Here is a 20395-nt window from a genome sequence, read left to right on the forward strand (position 1 = left end):
AATCCAGGAGAATAAGCCTGAAAAGCAGCGTGAGGGTGGCACTCTGGGGGAGACGTTCTGGCAGGGAATCCAGACACGCAGAAGCAGAAGGGAAGACATTGTTGTAAGTTGTTAGGAAGTTGAGGGGAAGAGCTTCCCTTAACGGGAGAACACAGATCAAAATCAGCATTATTGCGAAGCAAATCCATAAACGTTAGTAGCATATGCATCTGTTTACTCAGTTTGTCAAAACTGCATTGGTAAGAGTCTTCTTGAAGTTGAAGCACTTTGGGAAAGCCTCAGCCTAACTATCTGTTAGACACTTAAAGAGGCAAGGTTAAAGATCGCATGACAAGGGGTTGCGAAGGAAGCTTAATCAAGTGGCTCTCATGTAAACGTCAGCATGGCTGACCGATTATCCCAAGGCATACCTGCATTTCAGAAACTTTGTACCCTTTCTAGAATATCGACAGGTGTGCCATGTATCCATCCTGTGTAATTGGAGAAGCTTCTCCCCCATTTCACAATGTTTTCTCTGTAATTTCCATACCAGATATACGACTGAAATAGTCCTCCTTGAGTTGCCTTAAGGGCCCCGCAACTAATCCAAAGTTAACAAAATATTTCAAAACACCTGGTCCAATAAGCTCATCAGTCCTTTGAAGAGAATTCTTCTTTCTTCTCCAAAGTGAGAAGAGATCTTAAAAGCAAATCGAGATCCCTTAAAGGCAGGACAGTTCACATACCATGGTATTGAAAGCAGCATTGCAAGTAAACGTGTTCTCTTGGCAGAGGGGAACCCAATCCAGCCTTGAAAAAAACGCATTTTTAATAACAGTATCCATTTCCCGAAGTGGAGTTTCGTTTCAGCCCAATGATGCATCAAATGTTGGTTTTTGGCTCAACACATTTATCCCACCTTCCTACTCTATCCTGAAATGTGTTCCTTTTCATGAGTTTCTTAGCTTTAATTACATATTTCAATTACAATCCTCAAGTCCTTAACACCTTCACTTAGTGAAAACCAAGAAGCAAGCAATTGTCAGCTGGATGCCATACCAGCATTTCTGATTGCAAACGGATGCTTTTGAGACCTTCTGCTAAGTAGGCAAAGGTAGGGAATCTTAGATGTGCCCAGCATCCAATGTTCCAATCCTCTATCCTCTTTGAAATGACCCGGAGAGTCAAGGAATGCTTGCCACTTACCTTGGTGAAGTTTCATGCTACCCAAATCTAGAGAGGCCATTTAGAAAGACTTCAAGTGTCATCATTTCAACTTATGGTCCTTGCTGTCAAATTGGCAACAGATATAAGGTCTTTTTGGATCTCTAAGAAACCTAGGGACCGCAGAAGGTTTATACTTCAGAATGCAAGAAGCTTAAGGCAGCTTCCATACCAGATATCAGTTCAGTACTAGCTAATTGCCAGATCATCAGGACCTGAAATCCATGGAGGCCAATTCTCTCAAGAGGAGGAAGTATTGAATTGGTAAGTGCTTCCCTTTCAGTGAAATAGAGCTCATTTACACATCAACTCGGCAGTTGATGTCAATTGCCTTATCCCAAAAAGTGGCCCAAATCTGGAGAATGCACTTGAAAGGGGTGCGTTGGGGAAGCACATTTGAGTTTCCCAGAGCCACAACACTTTCACACAAAACAAACGCAAAAGTACATGCACAAAAGAAACTCTCAGTCCTGAGGACCAAAGCAAAGGGTGAGGATGAACAACATCCTCAATGTTTTCGAACTACGTTCCCTCATTTTAACAACAAAACGACAAACAGCATGCAAATTGAAAGATAGGGAATCAGGACCACAGTTGTCATGCCTACTGACCTGGGAAGCAGAAAGAGCCAAAAAGGAAAAAAGCAAAGAAATTAGGAAAAGTTCAATTTGCTTCATTAACTTCCACATGTCTCCTGGAAATATGCTCGTTTTCTCAGGGTCACAATGATGAAAACCAAAAGGATTTCACTGAGCAAACTTTCTCTAATTGAATATTTTACATAGACTGGTTTTGGAGATATGAAAATGATTCATTTGATGCCATGTTTCACCAGAATCTGTAGAATATGATGGCCATGCAATGTAAAAAAAAAAAAATACTTGCTTGTCCCTTAGCGGACTACAAGATGGACTAGAGCTCTGCTGATCACAGCAGGTGTTATCCAATAGCAGAGAGACAAATGCAATGCCAAAAGGTCTCTCAGGATCGCAGTTCCCAGGCACCAAAGGGCAGATTCCTACCCATTGGGAAGGGAATATGTCAACCAATGTTCCACCACAGCTGAAACACAATGCAGGAGGGAATGATACCTAGTTTGATCATATGCAAGCTCCGTTACTGACCAAAGACGTCTCAAGTACTCAATGCAAGTGCTGTTTCACACACCTACAATGTACGAATCACAAACAGGATCCCACAAACCAAAGCACAGACTGCCGTGATTAACACCACATTGACACACACAAACACATGAAGAACAAATAAACACTCCAATCACAAAGACAGAAAGCCAGAGAAGTCATTTTGTCAACTTCTACTTCCACTCCCACATGGAGGCCCCCAGTTCTCAAGAGGGAATGGACTCAGAGGGGCTCCCATCCGCTAAGGGGAGCAGCCCAGTTGGAGTAGACCTATTTCCCAGCCTGTGCAAGCTGGAGCGACTTACCCCCAAATGACATGAACTGTATACCACTGCTCTGGACATGTCTCCAAGACAAGCAGCCTCGTGCTGTAGGGCAGCCACTGCATATCAGGGAGAATCCCTGCCAGTATCCTGGAGCCAAATGTACTCTGGCATGTGCTGGGAACTATAAATGGCGACGCCCCTGATCGAGATCAATACACCATGGGCACAGACCTCCTGGCTGGCTCGCTATAATTGGTAACCAAAGACCAGGATGTGTGCCCGACGCACAGTGAGGCCAAACAGCAGCAAAACATTGGACTTTGGAGCCGAGAAATATTTGTTGTTGAGACATTCAAGGAAATGGGTGGCTTATGCTGGGTAATCCCCAACCTTGAAAGCTTTTAGCAAAGCCCTCTTAGAGGTAAGGTGATGGAGGGGTGTGGCTTTTCGTTGAAAACTTCTCCCTGTCCGATCCATTGTTCTTGAGGACAGGTCATAGTCAGGTCTCAATGTTCCTATCAATCTCCAGCCAACAAATGTCACTCTCTGGGTGACAAGAAAGGGCAAGGTCCCAAGGCACAAGACTCACCCTCTGAGGTCCAGACCCACCTAAGAGAAAGGGGACCCTGGGAGGGGTGGTGGTCCTCCTGCCATGGAGGGTTTGTCCAGGAGCTGGTCTGGGTCCTCCCCCCAGTGCCCACGCCTCACAGAGGAGGCAGCTCTGCCTGGTGGCTCCCTCAGGGCCAGGTCCCAGACGCTTGCTAGCTCTCATCACTGAGGGAGCCGGGTGCACATGACCCAACAGGTCTTAATGCTCCTCAGGCCACCCAAACAGTGGTGGTCAGGTACCCCAGACTGTGAGCCATACCCTTAGGGTCACAGTGGCGGTGTGTGGTAGAGGTTCAACACTGCCTCAAGGCCTGGTCTGGGCCAATGGTCATTCATGGCCTTGGCTCTGGGGCCCTGCAGGACACACCCACAGCCTGTTCTCTGGGCTCCCTATCACACAAGCTGGCCCAAGGCCGTGTGAGCAGAAGAATGCTGGGGAGAAGGCTGGCACTTGCCTCTTACCTCATGCTCCAGGTCTGAAGGGGCAGCACTCCACTGACTGCTGCCTAACAAAGGGCCCCCGCTAAAGATGGCTGACAGACAGTGGCTTGCTTGGGGCAGGGGCCCACTACACTGCCCACCAATGGCTGAGCAGGGTGGTCACAGTGGCATTAGTGGTCTCCTGGTAACCATTGCCTGGTAACGGGGCAGTGGGTCACAGTGCACAGCAAGGGCTGCCTGGGAAGGGCTGCATTCATCTGGCTATGGTACAATTCCCCCTTTTCTTTGGTCCTCTGCAACCCTGAGGAGAATATGTGGGTATGATTTGGATAGAGTGGTTAATCATAAACTCAGCAGCGGATCTCTGTTTTAGGGGACTTGCTTTCAACCTAGATTCCTGGTTCATCTTTTCCCAAGTCTTTCAGGGAATGGGGTGACGACCACTCTAGCTACGTGCTGCTGGAGGAAAGCAAAGCCCTACAGTGCATTCTGAGTTGGAAGCAATGCCACGTTGCAAGTCTTGATCCAAGTCTTATATAAACTTGTATAAGGAATCCAGGAGAATAAGCCTGAAAAGCAGCGTGAGGGTGGCACTCTGGGGGAGACGTTCTGGCAGGTAATCCAGACACGCAGAAGCAGAAGGGAAGACATTGTTGTAAGTTGTTAGGAAGTTGAGGGGAAGAGCTTCCCTTAACGGGAGAACACAGATCAAAATCAGCATTATTGCGAAGCAAATCCATAAACGTTAGTAGCATATGCATCTGTTTACTCAGTTTGTCAAAACTGCATTGGTAAGAGTCTTCTTGAAGTTGAAGCACTTTGGGAAAGCCTCAGCCTAACTATCTGTTAGACACTTAAAGAGGCAAGGTTAAAGATCGCATGACAAGGGGTTGCGAAGGAAGCTTAATCAAGTGGCTCTCATGTAACCGTCAGCATGGCTGACCGATTATCCCAAGGCATACCTGCATTTCAGAAACTTTGTACCCTTTCTAGAATATCGACAGGTGTGCCATGTATCCATCCTGTGTAATTGGAGAAGCTTCTCCCCCATTTCACAATGTTTTCTCTGTAATTTCCATACCAGATATACGACTGAAATAGTCCTCCTTGAGTTGCCTTAAGGGCCCCGCAACTAATCCAAAGTTAACAAAATATTTCAAAACACCTGGTCCAATAAGCTCATCAGTCCTTTGAAGAGAATTCTTCTTTCTTCTCCAAAGTGAGAAGAGATCTTAAAAGCAAATCGAGATCCCTTAAAGGCAGGACAGTTCACATACCATGTTATTGAAAGCAGCATTGCAAGTAAACGTGTTCTCTTGGCAGAGGGGAACCCAATCCAGCCTTGAAAAAAACGTATTTTTAATAACAGTATCCATTTCCCGAAGTGGAGTTTCGTTTCAGCCCAATGATGCATCAAATGTTGGTTTTTGGCTCAACACATTTATCCCACCTTCCTACTCTATCCTGAAATGTGTTCCTTTTCATGAGTTTCTTAGCTTTAATTACATATTTCAATTACAATCCTCAAGTCCTTAACACCTTCACTTAGTGAAAACCAAGAAGCAAGCAATTGTCAGCTGGATGCCATACCAGCATTTCTGATTGCAAACGGATGCTTTTGAGACCTTCTGCTAAGTAGGCAAAGGTAGGGAATCTTAGATGTGCCCAGCATCCAATGTTCCAATCCTCTATCCTCTTTGAAATGACCCGGAGAGTCAAGGAATGCTTGCCACTTACCTTGGTGAAGTTTCATGCTACCCAAATCTAGAGAGGCCATTTAGAAAGACTTCAAGTGTCATCATTTCAACTTATGGTCCTTGCTGTCAAATTGGCAACAGATATAAGGTCTTTTTGGATCTCTAAGAAACCTAGGGACCGCAGAAGGTTTATACTTCAGAATGCAAGAAGCTTAAGGCAGCTTCCATACCAGATATCAGTTCAGTACTAGCTATTTGCCAGATCATCAGGACCTGAAATCCATGGAGGCCAATTCTCTCAAGAGGAGGAAGTATTGAATTGGTAAGTGCTTCCCTTTCAGTGAAATAGAGCTCATTTACACATCAACTCGGCAGTTGATGTCAATTGCCTTATCCCAAAAAGTGGCCCAAATCTGGAGAATGCACCTGAAAGGGGTGCGTTGGGGAAGCACATTTGAGTTTCCCAGAGCCACAACACTTTCACACAAAACAAACGCAAAAGTACATGCACAAAAGAAACTCTCAGTCCTGAGGACCAAAGCAAAGGGTGAGGATGAACAACATCCTCAATGTTTTCGAACTACGTTCCCTCATTTTAACAACAAAACGACAAACAGCATGCAAATTGAAAGATAGGGAATCAGGACCACAGTTGTCATGCCTACTGACCTGGGAAGCAGAAAGAGCCAAAAAGGAAAAAGCAAAGAAATTAGGAAAAGTTCAATTTGCTTCATTAACTTCCACATGTCTCCTGGAAATATGCTCGTTTTCTCAGGGTCACAATGATGAAAACCAAAAGGATTTCACTGAGCAAACTTTCTCTAACTGAATATTTTACATAGACTGGTTTTGGAGATATGAAAATGATTCATTTGATGCCATGTTTCACCAGAATCTGTAGAATATGCTGGCCATGCAATGTAAAAAAAAAAAAAAAATACTTGCTTGTCCCTTAGCGGACTACAAGATGGACTAGAGCTCTGCTGATCACAGCAGGTGTTATCCAATAGCAGAGAGACAAATTCAATGCCAAAAGGTCTCTCAGGATCGCAGTTCCCAGGCACCAAAGGGCAGATTCCTACCCATTGGAAAGGGAATATGTCAACCAATGTTCCACCACAGCTGAAACACAATGCAGGACGGAATGATACCTAGTTGGATCATATGCAAGCTCCGTTACTGACCAAAGACGTCTCAAGTACTCAATGCAAGTGCTGTTACACACACCTACAAAGTACGAATCACAAAGAGGATCCCACAAACCAAAGCACAGACTGCCGTGATTAACACCACATTGACACACACAAACACATGAAGAACAAATGAACACTCCAATCACAAAGACAGAAAGCCAGAGAAGGCATTTTGTCAACTTCCACTTCCACTCCCACATGGAGGCCCCCAGTTCTCAAGAGGGAATGGACTCAGAGGGGCTCCCATCCGCTAAGGGGAGCAGCCCAGTTGGAGTAGACCTATTTCCCAGCCTGTGCAAGCTGGAGCGACTTACCCCCAAATGACATGAACTGTATACCACTGCTCTGGACATGTCTCCAAGACAAGCAGCCTCGTGCTGTAGGGCAGCCACTGCATATCAGGGAGAATCCCTGCCAGTATCCTGGAGCCAAATGTACTCTGGCATGTGCTGGGAACTATAAATGGCGACGCCCCTGATCGAGATCAATACACCATGGGCACAGACCTCCTGGCTGGCTCGCTATAATTGGTAACCAAAGACCAGGATGTGTGCCCGACGCACAGTGAGGCCAAACAGCAGCAAACCATTGGACTTTGGAGCCGAGAAATATTTGTTGTTGAGACATTCAAGGAAATGGGTGGCTTATGCTGGGTAATCCCCAACCTTGAAAGCTTTTAGCAAAGCCCTCTTAGAGGTAAGGTGATGGAGGGGTGTGGCTTTTCGTTGAAAACTTCTCACTGTCCGATCCATTGTTCTTGAGGACAGGTCATAGTCAGGTCTCAATGTTCCTATCAATCTCCAGCCAACAAATGTCACTCTCTGGGTGACAAGAAAGGGCAAGGTCCCAAGGCACAAGACTCACCCTCTGAGGTCCAGACCCACCTAAGAGAAAGGGGACCCTGGGAGGGGTGGTGGTCCTCCTGCCATGGAGGGTTTGTCCAGGAGCTGGTCTGGGTCCTCCCCCCAGTGCCCACGCCTCACAGAGGAGGCAGCTCTGCCTTGGTGGCTCCCTCAGGGCCAGGTCCCAGACGCTTGCTAGCTCTCATCACTGAGGGAGCCGGGTGCACATGACCCAACAGGTCTTAATGCTCCTCAGGCCACCCAAACAGTGGTGGTCAGGTACCCCAGACTGTGAGCCATACCCTTAGGGTCACAGTGGCGGTGTGTGGTAGAGGTTCAACACTGCCTCAAGGCCTGGTCTGGGCCAATGGTCATTCATGGCCTTGGCTCTGGGGCCCTGCAGGACACACCCACAGCCTGTTCTCTGGGCTCCCTATCACACAAGCTGGCCCAAGGCCGTGTGAGCAGAAGAATGCTGGGGAGAAGGCTGGCACTTGCCTCTTACCTCATGCTCCAGGTCTGAAGGGGCAGCACTCCACTGACTGCTGCCTAACAAAGGGCCCCCGCTAAAGATGGCTTACAGACAGTGGCTTGCTTGGGGCAGGGGCCCACTACACTGCCCACCAATGGCTGAGCAGGGTGGTCACAGTGGCATTAGTGGTCTCCTGGTAACCATTGCCTGGTAACGGGGCAGTGGGTCACAGTGCACAGCAAGGGCTGCCTGGGAAGGGCTGCATTCAGCTGGCTATGGTACAATTCCCCCTTTTCTTTGGTCCTCTGCAACCCTGAGGACAATATGTGGGTATGATTTGGATAGAGTGGTTAATCATAAACTCAGCAGCGGATCTCTGTTTTAGGGGACTTGCTTTCAACCTAGATTCCTGGTTCATCTTTTCCCAAGTCTTTCAGGGAATGGGGTGACGACCACTCTAGCTACGTGCTGCTGGAGGAAAGCAAAGCCCTACAGTGCATTCTGAGTTGGAAGCAATGCCACGTTGCAAGTCTTGATCCAAGTCTTATATAAACTTGTATAAGGAATCCAGGAGAATAAGCCTGAAAAGCAGCGTGAGGGTGGCACTCTGGGGGAGACGTTCTGGCAGGTAATCCAGACACGCAGAAGCAGAAGGGAAGACATTGTTGTAAGTTGTTAGGAAGTTGAGGGGAAGAGCTTCCCTTAACGGGAGAACACAGATCAAAATCAGCATTATTGCGAAGCAAATCCATAAACGTTAGTAGCATATGCATCTGTTTACTCAGTTTGTCAAAACTGCATTGGTAAGAGTCTTCTTGAAGTTGAAGCACTTTGGGAAAGCCTCAGCCTAACTATCTGTTAGACACTTAAAGAGGCAAGGTTAAAGATCGCATGACAAGGGGTTGCGAAGGAAGCTTAATCAAGTGGCTCTCATGTAACCGTCAGCATGGCTGACCGATTATCCCAAGGCATACCTGCATTTCATAAACTTTGTACCCTTTCTAGAATATCGACAGGTGTGCCATGTATCCATCCTGTGTAATTGGAGAAGCTTCTCCCCCATTTCACAATGTTTTCTCTGTAATTTCCATACCAGATATACGACTGAAATAGTCCTCCTTGAGTTGCCTTAAGGGCCCTGCAACTAATCCAAAGTTAACAAAATATTTCAAAACACCTGGTCCAATAAGCTCATCAGTCCTTTGAAGAGAATTCTTCTTTCTTCTCCAAAGTGAGAAGAGATCTTAAAAGCAAATCGAGATCCCTTAAAGGCAGGACAGTTCACATACCATGGTATTGAAAGCAGCATTGCAAGTAAACGTGTTCTCTTGGCAGAGGGGAACCCAATCCAGCCTTGAAAAAAACGTATTTTTAATAACAGTATCCATTTCCCGAAGTGGAGTTTCGTTTCAGCCCAATGATGCATCAAATGTTGGTTTTTGGCTCAACACATTTATCCCACCTTCCTACTCTATCCTGAAATGTGTTCCTTTTCATGAGTTTCTTAGCTTTAATTACATATTTCAATTACAATCCTCAAGTCCTTAACACCTTCACTTAGTGAAAACCAAGAAGCAAGCAATTGTCAGCTGGATGCCATACCAGCATTTCTGATTGCAAACGGATGCTTTTGAGACCTTCTGCTAAGTAGGCAAAGGTAGGGAATCTTAGATGTGCCCAGCATCCAATGTTCCAATCCTCTATCCTCTTTGAAATGACCCGGAGAGTCAAGGAATGCTTGCCACTTACCTTGGTGAAGTTTCATGCTACCCAAATCTAGAGAGGCCATTTAGAAAGACTTCAAGTGTCATCATTTCAACTTATGGTCCTTGCTGTCAAATTGGCAACAGATATAAGGTCTTTTTGGATCTCTAAGAAACCTAGGGACCGCAGAAGGTTTATACTTCAGAATGCAAGAAGCTTAAGGCAGCTTCCATACCAGATATCAGTTCAGTACTAGCTATTTGCCAGATCATCAGGACCTGAAATCCATGGAGGCCAATTCTCTCAAGAGGAGGAAGTATTGAATAGGTAAGTGCTTCCCTTTCAGTGAAATAGAGCTCATTTACACATCAACTCGGCAGTTGATGTCAATTGCCTTATCCCTAAAAGTGGCCCAAATCTGGAGAATGCACCTGAAAGGGGTGCGTTGGGGAAGCACATTTGAGTTTCCCAGAGCCACAACACTTTCACACAAAACAAACGCAAAAGTACATGCACAAAAGAAACTCTCAGTCCGGAGGACCAAAGCAAAGGGTGAGGATGAACAACATCCTCAATGTTTTCGAACTACGTTCCCTCATTTTAACAACAAAACGACAAACAGCATGCAAATTGAAAGATAGGGAATCAGGACCACAGTTGTCATGCCTACTGACCTGGGAAGCAGAAAGAGCCAAAAAGTAAAAAGCAAAGAAATTAGGAAAAGTTCAATTTGCTTCATTAACTTCCACATGTCTCCTGGAAATATGCTCGTTTTCTCAGGGTCACAATGATGAAAACCAAAAGGATTTCACTGAGCAAACTTTCTCTAACTGAATATTTTACATAGACTGGTTTTGGAGATATGAAAATGATTCATTTGATGCCATGTTTCACCAGAATCTGTAGAATATGCTGGCCATGCAATGTAAAAAAAAAAAAAATACTTGCTGGTCCCTTAGCGGACTACAAGATGGACTAGAGCTCTGCTGATCACAGCAGGTGTTATCCAATAGCAGAGAGACAAATGCAATGCCAAAAGGTCTCTCAGGATCGCAGTTCCCAGGCACCAAAGGGCAGATTCCTACCCATTGGAAAGGGAATATGTCAACCAATGTTCCACCACAGCTGAAACACAATGCAGGAGGGAATGATACCTAGTTTGATCATATGCAAACTCCGTTACTGACCAAAGACGTCTCAAGTACTCAATGCAAGTGCTGTTTCACACACCTACAAAGTACGAATCACAAAGAGGATCCCACAAACCAAAGCACAGACTGCCGTGATTAACACCACATTGACACACACAAACACATGAAGAACAAATAAACACTCCAATCACAAAGACAGAAAGCCAGAGAAGGCATTTTGTCAACTTCCACTTCCACTCCCACATGGAGGCCCCCAGTTCTCAAGAGGGAATGGACTCAGAGGGGCTCACATCCGCTAAGGGGAGCAGCCCAGTTGGAGTAGACCTATTTCCCAGCCTGTGCAAGCTGGAGCGACTTACCCCCAAATGACATGAACTGTATACCACTGCTCTGGACATGTCTCCAAGACAAGCAGCCTCGTGCTGTAGGGCAGCCACTGCATATCAGGGAGAATCCCTGCCAGTATCCTGGAGCCAAATGTACTCTGCCATGTGCTGGGAACTATAAATGGCGACGCCCCTGATCGAGATCAATACACCATGGGCACAGACCTCCTGGCTGGCTCGCTATAATTGGTAACCAAAGGCCAGGATGTGTGCCCGACGCACAGTGAGGCCAAACAACAGCAAAACATTGGACTTTGGAGCCGAGAAATATTTGTTGTTGAGACATTCAAGGAAATGGGTGGCTTATGCTGGGTAATCCCCAACCTTGAAAGCTTTTAGCAAAGCCCTCTTAGAGGTAAGGTGATGGAGGGGTGTGGCTTTTCGTTGAAAACTTCTCCCTGTCCGATCCATTGTTCTTGAGGACAGGTCATAGTCAGGTCTCAATGTTCCTATCCATCTCCAGCAAACAAATGTCACTCTCTGGGTGACAAGAAAGGGCAAGTTCCCAAGGCACAAGGCTCACCCTCTGAGGTCCAGACCCACCTAAGAGAAAGGGGTCCCTGGAAGGGGTGGTGGTCCTCCTGCCATGGAGGGTTTGTCCAGGAGCTGGTCTGGGTCCTCCCACCAGTGCCCACGCCTCCCAGAGGAGGCAGCTCTGCCTTGGTGGCTCCCTCAGGGCCAGGTCCCAGACCCTTGCTAGCTCTCATCACTGAGGGAGCCGGGTGCACATGACCCAACAGGTCTTAATGCTCCTCAGGCCACCCAAACAGTGGCGGTCAGGTACCCCAGACTGTGAGCCATACCCTTAGGGTCACAGTGGCGGTGTGTGGTAGAGGTTCAACACTGCCTCAAGGCCTGGTCTGGGCCAATGGTCATTCATGGCCTTGGCTCTGGAGCCCTGCAGGACACACCCCCAGCCTGTTCTCTGGGCCCCCCATCACAACAGCTGGCCCAAGGCCGTGTGAGCAGAAGAATGCTGGGGAGAAGGCTGGCACTTGCCTCTTACCTCATGCTCCAGGTCTGAAGGGGCAGCTCTCCACTGACTGCTGCCTAACAAAGGGCCCCCTCTAAAGATGGCTGACAGACAGTGGCTTGCTTGGGGCAGGGGCCCACTACACTGCCCACCAATGGCTGAGCAGGGTGGTCACAGTGGCATTAGTGGTCTCCTGGTAACCATTGCCTGGTAACGGGGCAGTGGGTCACAGTGCACAGCAAGGGCTGCCTGGGAAGGGCTGCATTCAGCTGGCTATGGTACAATTCCCCCTTTTCTTTGGTCCTCTGCAACCCTGAGGAGAATATGTGGGTATGATTTGGATAGAGTGGTTAATCATAAACTCCGCAGCGGATCTCTGTTTTAGGGGACTTGCTTTCAACCTATATTCCTGGTTCATCTTTTAATAAGTCTTTTAGGGAATGGGGTGACGACCACTCTAGCTACGTCCTGCTGCAGGAAAGCAAAGCCCTACAGTGCATTCTGAGTTGGAAGCAATGCCACGTTGCAAGTCTTGATCCAAGTCTTATATAAACTTGTATAAGGAATCCAGGAGAATAAGCCTGAAAAGCAGCGTGAGGGTGGCACTCTGGGGGAGACGTTCTGGCAGGTAATCCAGACATGCAGAAGCAGAAGGGAAGAAATTGTTGTAAGTTGTTAGGAAGTTGAGGGGAAGAGCTTCCCGTAACGGGAGAACACAGATCAAAATCAGCATTATTGCGAAGCAAATCCACAAACGTTAGTAGCATATGCATCTGTTTACTCAGTTTGTCAAAACTGCATTGGTAAGAGTCTTCTTGAAGTTGAAGCACTTTGGGAAAGCCTCAGCCTAACTATCTGTTAGACACTTAAAGAGGCAAGGTTAAAGATCGCATGACAAGGGGTTGCGAAGGAAGCTTAATCAAGTGGCTCTCATGTAACCGTCAGCATGGCTGACCGATTATCCCAAGGCATACCTGCATTTCAGAAACTTTGTACCCTTTCTAGAATATCGACAGGTGTGCCATGTATCCATCCTGTGTAATTGGAGAAGCTTCTCCCCCATTTCACAATGTTTTCTCTGTAATTTCCATACCAGATATATGACTGAAATAGTCCTCCTTGAGTTGCCTTAAGGGCCCCGCAACTAATCCAAAGTTAACAAAATATTTCAAAACACCTGGTCCAATAAGCTCATCAGTCCTTTGAAGAGAATTCTTCTTTCTTCTCCAAAGTGAGAAGAGATCTTAAAAGCAAATCGAGATCCCTTAAAGGCAGGACAGTTCACATACCATGTTATTGAAAGCAGCATTGCAAGTAAACGTGTTCTCTTGGCAGAGGGGAACCCAATCCAGCCTTGAAAAAAACGTATTTTTAATAACAGTATCCATTTCCCGAAGTGGAGTTTCGTTTCAGCCCAATGATGCATCAAATGTTGGTTTTTGGCTCAACACATTTATCCCACCTTCCTACTCTATCCTGAAATGTGTTCCTTTTCATGAGTTTCTTAGCTTTAATTACATATTTCGATTACAATCCTCAAGTCCTTAACACCTTCACTTAGTGAAAACCAAGAAGCAAGCAATTGTCAGCTGGATGCCATACCAGCATTTCTGATTGCAAACGGATGCTTTTGAGACCTTCTGCTAAGTAGGCAAAGGTAGGGAATCTTAGATGTGCCCAGCATCCAATGTTCCAATCCTCTATCCTCTTTGAAATGACCCGGAGAGTCAAGGAATGCTTGCCACTTACCTTGGTGAAGTTTCATGCTACCCAAATCTAGAGAGGCCATTTAGAAAGACTTCAAGTGTCATCATTTCAACTTATGGTCCTTGCTGTCAAATTGGCAACAGATATAAGGTCTTTTTGGATCTCTAAGAAACCTAGGGACCGCAGAAGGTTTATACTTCAGAATGCAAGAAGCTTAAGGCAGCTTCCATACCAGATATCAGTTCAGTACTAGCTATTTGCCAGATCATCAGGACCTGAAATCCATGGAGGCCAATTCTCTCAAGAGGAGGAAGTATTGAATTGGTAAGTGCTTCCCTTTCAGTGAAATAGAGCTCATTTACACATCAACTCGGCAGTTGATGTCATTTGCCTTATCCCAAAAAGTGGCCCAAATCTGGAGAATGCACCTGAAAGGGGTGCGTTGGGGAAGCACATTTGAGTTTCCCAGAGCCACAACACTTTCACACAAAACAAACGCAAAAGTACATGCACAAAAGAAACTCTCAGTCCTGAGGACCAAAGCAAAGGGTGAGGATGAACAACATCCTCAATGTTTTCGAACTACGTTCCCTCATTTTAACAACAAAATGACAAACAGCATGCAAATTGAAAGATAGGGAATCAGGACCACAGTTGTCATGCCTACTGACCTGGGAAGCAGAAAGAGCCAAAAAGTAAAAAGCAAAGAAATTAGGAAAAGTTCAATTTGCTTCATTAACTTCCACATGTCTCCTGGAAATATGCTCGTTTTCTCAGGGTCACAATGATGAAAACCAAAAGGATTTCACTGAGCAAACTTTCTCTAACTGAATATTTTACATAGACTGGTTTTGGAGATATGAAAATGATTCATTTGATGCCATGTTTCACCAGAATCTGTAGAATATGCTGGCCATGCAATGTAAAAAAAAAAAAAAAAAAAAAACTTGCTTGTCCCTTAGCGGACTACAAGATGGACTAGAGCTCTGCTGATCACAGCAGGTGTTATCCAATAGCAGAGAGACAAATGCAATGCCAAAAGGTCTCTCAGGATCGCAGTTCCCAGGCACCAAAGGGCAGATTCCTACCCATTGGAAAGGGAATATGTCAACCAATGTTCCACCACAGCTGAAACACAACGCAGGAGGGAACGATGCCTAGTGTGATCATATGCAAGCTCCGTTACTGACCAAAGACGTCTCAAGTACTCAATGCAAGTGCTGTTTCACACACCTACAATGTACGAATCACAAACAGGATCCCACAAACCACAGAACAGACTGCCGTGATTAACACCACATTGACACACACAAACACATGAAGAACAAATAAACACTCCAATCACAAAGACAGAAAGCCAGAGAAGGCATTTTGTCAACTTCCACTTCCACTCCCACATGGAGGCCCCCAGTTCTCAAGAGGGAATGGACTCAGAGGGGCTCCCATCCGCTAAGGGGAGCAGCCCAGTTGGAGTAGACCTATTTCCCAGCCTGTGCAAGCTGGAGCGACTTACCCCCAAATGACATGAACTGTATACCGTTGCTCTGGACATGTGTCCAAGACACGCAGCCTCGTGCTGTAGGGCAGCCACTGCATATCAGGGAGAATCCCTGCCAGTATCCTGGAGCCAAATGTACTCTGGCATGTGCTGGGAACTATAAATGGCGACGCCCCTGATCGAGATCAATACACCATGGGCACAGACCTCCTGGCTGGCTCACTATAATTGGTAACCAAAGGCCAGGATGTGTGCCCGACGCTCAGTGAGGCCAAGCAACAGCAAAACATTGGACTTTGGAGCCGAGAAATATTTGTTGTTGAGACATTCAAGGAAATGGGTGGCTTATGCTGGGTAATCCCCAACCTTGAAAGCTTTTAGCAAAGCCCTCTTAGAGGTAAGGTGATGGAGGGGTGTGGCTTTTCGTTGAAAACTTCTCCCTGTCCGATCCATTGTTCTTGAGGACAGGTCATAGTCAGGTCTCAATGTTCCTATCCATCTCCAGCAAACAAATGTCACTCTCTGGGTGACAAGAAAGGGCAAGGTCCCAAGGCACAAGGCTCACCCTCTGAGGTCCAGACCCACCTAAGAGAAAGGGGACCCTGGGAGGGTTGCTGGTCCTCCTGCCATGGAGGGTTTGTCCAGGAGCTGGTCTGGGTCCTCCCACCAGTGCCCACGCCTCCCAGAGGAGGCAGCTCTGCCTTGGTGGCTCCCTCAGGGCCAGGTCCCAGACCCTTGCTAGCTCTCATCACTGAGGGAGCCGGGTGCACATGACCCAACAGGTCTTAATGCTCCTCAGGCCACCCAAACAGTGGCGGTCAGGTACCCCAGACTGTGAGCCATACCCTTAGGGTCACAGTGGCGGTGTGTGGTAGAGGTTCAACACTGCCTCAAGGCCTGGTCTGGGCCAATGGTCATTCATGGCCTTGGCTCTGGAGCCCTGCAGGACACACCCCCAGCCTGTTCTCTGGGCCCCCCATCACACCAGCTGGCCCAAGGCCGTGTGAAGAGAAGAATGCTGGGGAGAAGGCTGGCACTGGCCTCTTACCTCATGCTCCAGGTCTGAAGCGGCAGCACTCCACTGACTGCTGCCTAACAAAGGGCCCCCACTAAAGATGGCTGACAGACAGTGGCTTGCTTGGGGCAGGGGCCCACTACACTGCCCACCAATGGCTGAGCAGGGTGGTCACAGTGGCATTAGTGGTCTCCTGGTAACCATTGCCTGGTAACGGGGCAGTGGGTCACAGTGCACAGCAAGGGCTGCCTGGGAAGGGCTGCATTCATCTGGCTATGGTAAAATTCCCCCTTTTCTTTGGTCCTCTGCAACCCTGAGGAGAATATGTGGGTATGATTTGGATAGAGTGGTTAATCATAAACTCAGCAGCGGATCTCTGTTTTAGGGGACTTGCTTTCAACCTAGATTCCTGGTTCATCTTTTCCCAAGTCTTTCAGGGAATGGGGTGACGACCACTCTAGCTACGTGCTGCTGGAGGAAAGCAAAGCCCTACAGTGCATTCTGAGTTGGAAGCAATGCCACGTTGCAAGTCTTGATCCAAGTCTTATATAAACTTGTATAAGGAATCCAGGAGAATAAGCCTGAAAAGCAGCGTGAGGGTGGCACTCTGGGGGAGACGTTCTGGCAGGTAATCCAGACACGCAGAAGCAGAAGGGAAGACATTGTTGTAAGTTGTTAGGAAGTTGAGGGGAAGAGCTTCCCTTAACGGGAGAACACAGATCAAAATCAGCATTATTGCGAAGCAAATCCATAAACGTTAGTAGCATATGCATCTGTTTACTCAGTTTGTCAAAACTGCATTGGTAAGAGTCTTCTTGAAGTTGAAGCACTTTGGGAAAGCCTCAGCCTAACTATCTGTTAGACACTTAAAGAGGCAAGGTTAAAGATCGCATGACAAGGGGTTGCGAAGGAAGCTTAATCAAGTGGCTCTCATGTAACCGTCAGCATGGCTGACCGATTATCCCAAGGCATACCTGCATTTCAGAAACTTTGTACCCTTTCTAGAATATCGACAGGTGTGCCATGTATCCATCCTGTGTAATTGGAGAAGCTTCTCCCCCATTTCACAATGTTTTCTCTGTAATTTCCATACCAGATATACGACTGAAATAGTCCTCCTTGAGTTGCCTTAAGGGCCCCGCAACTAATCCAAAGTTAACAAAATATTTCAAAACACCTGGTCCAATAAGCTCATCAGTCCTTTGAAGAGAATTCTTCTTTCTTCTCCAAAGTGAGAAGAGATCTTAAAAGCAAATCGAGATCCCTTAAAGGCAGGACAGTTCACATACCATGGTATTGAAAGCAGCATTGCAAGTAAACGTGTTCTCTTGGCAGAGGGGAACCCAATCCAGCCTTGAAAAAAACGCATTTTTAATAACAGTATCCATTTCCCGAAGTGGAGTTTCGTTTCAGCCCAATGATGCATCAAATGTTGGTTTTTGGCTCAACACATTTATCCCACCTTCCTACTCTATCCTGAAATGTGTTCCTTTTCATGAGTTTCTTAGCTTTAATTACATATTTCAATTACAATCCTCAAGTCCTTAACACCTTCACTTAGTGAAAACCAAGAAGCAAGCAATTGTCAGCTGGATGCCATACCAGCATTTCTGATTGCAAACGGATGCTTTTGAGACCTTCTGCTAAGTAGGCAAAGGTAGGGAATCTTAGATGTGCCCAGCATCCAATGTTCCAATCCTCTATCCTCTTTGAAATGACCCGGAGAGTCAAGGAATGCTTGCCACTTACCTTGGTGAAGTTTCATGCTCCCCAAATCTAGAGAGGCCATTTAGAAAGACTTCAAGTGTCATCATTTCAACTTATGGTCCTTGCTGTCAAATTGGCAACAGATATAAGGTCTTTTTGGATCTCTAAGAAACCTAGGGACTGCAGAAGGTTTATACTTCAGAATGCAAGAAGCTTAAGGCAGCTTCCATACCAGATATCAGTTCAGTACTAGCTATTTGCCAGATCATCAGGACCTGAAATCCATGGAGGCCAATTCTCTCAAGAGGAGGAAGTATTGAATAGGTAAGTGCTTCCCTTTCAGTGAAATAGAGCTCATTTACACATCAACTCGGCAGTTGATGTCAATTGCCTTATCCCTCAAAGTGGCCCAAATCTGGAGAATGCACCTGAAAGGGGTGCGTTGGGGAAGCACATTTGAGTTTCCCAGAGCCACAACACTTTCACACAAAACAAACGCAAAAGTACATGCACAAAAGAAACTCTCAGTCCTGAGGACCAAAGCAAAGGGTGAGGATGAACAACATCCTCAATGTTTTCGAACTACGTTCCCTCATTTTAACAACAAAACGACAAACAGCATGCAAATTGAAAGATAGGGAATCAGGACCACAGTTGTCATGCCTACTGACCTGGGAAGCAGAAAGAGCCAAAAAGTAAAAAGCAAAGAAATTAGGAAAAGTTCAATTTGCTTCATTAACTTCCACATGTCTCCTGGAAATATGCTCGTTTTCTCAGGGTCACAATGATGAAAACCAAAAGGATTTCACTGAACAAACTTTCTCTAACTGAATATTTTACATAGACTGGTTTTGGAGATATGAAAATGATTCATTTGATGCCATGTTTCACCAGAATCTGTAGAATATGCTGGCCATGCAATGTAAAAAAAAAAAAAAAATACTTGCTTGTCCCTTAGCGGACTACAAGATGGACTAGAGCTCTGCTGATCACAGCAGGTGTTATCCAATAGCAGAGAGACAAATGCAATGCCAAAAGGTCTCTCAGGATCGCAGTTCCCAGGCACCAAAGGGCAGATTCCTACCCATTGGAAAGGGAATATGTCAACCAATGTTCCACCACAGCTGAAACACAATGCAGGAGGGAATGATACCTAGTTGGATCATATGCAAGCTCCGTTACTGACCAAAGACGTCTCAAGTACTCAATGCAAGTGCTGTTTCACACACCTACAATGTACGAATCACAAAGAGGATCCCACAAACCAAAGCACAGACTGCCGTGATTAACACCACATTGACACACACAAACACATGAAGAACAAATAAACACTCCAATCACAAAGACAGAAAGCCAGAGAAGGCATTTTGTCAACTTCCACTTCCACTCCCACATGGAGGCCCCCAGTTCTCAAGAGGGAATGGACTCAGAGGGGCTCCCATCCGCTAAGGGGAGCAGCCCAGTTGGAGTAGACCTATTTCCCAGCCTGTGCAAGCTGGAGCGACTTACCCCCAAATGACATGAACTGTATACCACTGCTCTGGACATGTCTCCAAGACAAGCAGCCTCGTGCTGTAGGGCAGCCACTGCATATCAGGGAGAATCCCTGCCAGTATCCTGGAGCCAAATGTACTCTGGCATGTGCTGGGAAGTATAAATGGCGACGCCCCTGATCGAGATCAATACACCATGGGCACAGACCTCCTGGCTGGCTCGCTATAATTGGTAACCAAAGACCAGGATGTGTGCCCGACGCACAGTGAGGCCAAACAGCAGCAAAACATTGGACTTTGGAGCCGAGAAATATTTGTTGTTGAGACATTCAAGGAAATGGGTGGCTTATGCTGGGTAATCCCCAACCTTGAAAGCTTTTAGCAAAGCCCTCTTAGAGGTAAGGTGATGGAGGGGTGTGGCTTTTCGTTGAAAACTTCTCCCTGTCTGATCCATTGTTCTTGAGGACAGGTCATAGTCAGGTCTCAATGTTCCTATCAATCTCCAGCAAACAAATGTCACTCTCTGGGTGACAAGAAAGGGCAAGGTCCCAAGGCACAAGACTCACCCTCTGAGGTCCAGACCCACCTAAGAGAAAGGGGTCCCTGGGAGGGGTGGTGGTCCTCCTGCCATGGAGGGTATGTCCAGGAGCTGGTCTGGGTCCTCCCACCAGTGCCCACGCCTCCCAGAGGAGGCAGCTCTGCCTTGGTGGCTCCCTCAGGGCCAGGTCCCAGACGCTTGCTAGCTCTCATCACTGAGGGAGCCGGGTGCACATGACCCAACAGGTCTTAATGCTCCTCAGGCCACCCAAACAGTGGTGGTCAGGTACCCCAGACTGTGAGCCATACCCTTAGGGTCACAGTGGCGGTGTGTGGTAGAGGTTCAACACTGCCTCAAG

Source organism: Hippopotamus amphibius, chromosome 10 (assembly GCF_030028045.1).
Source record: "Hippopotamus amphibius kiboko isolate mHipAmp2 chromosome 10, mHipAmp2.hap2, whole genome shotgun sequence".
Taxonomy (NCBI): domain Eukaryota; kingdom Metazoa; phylum Chordata; class Mammalia; order Artiodactyla; family Hippopotamidae; genus Hippopotamus; species Hippopotamus amphibius.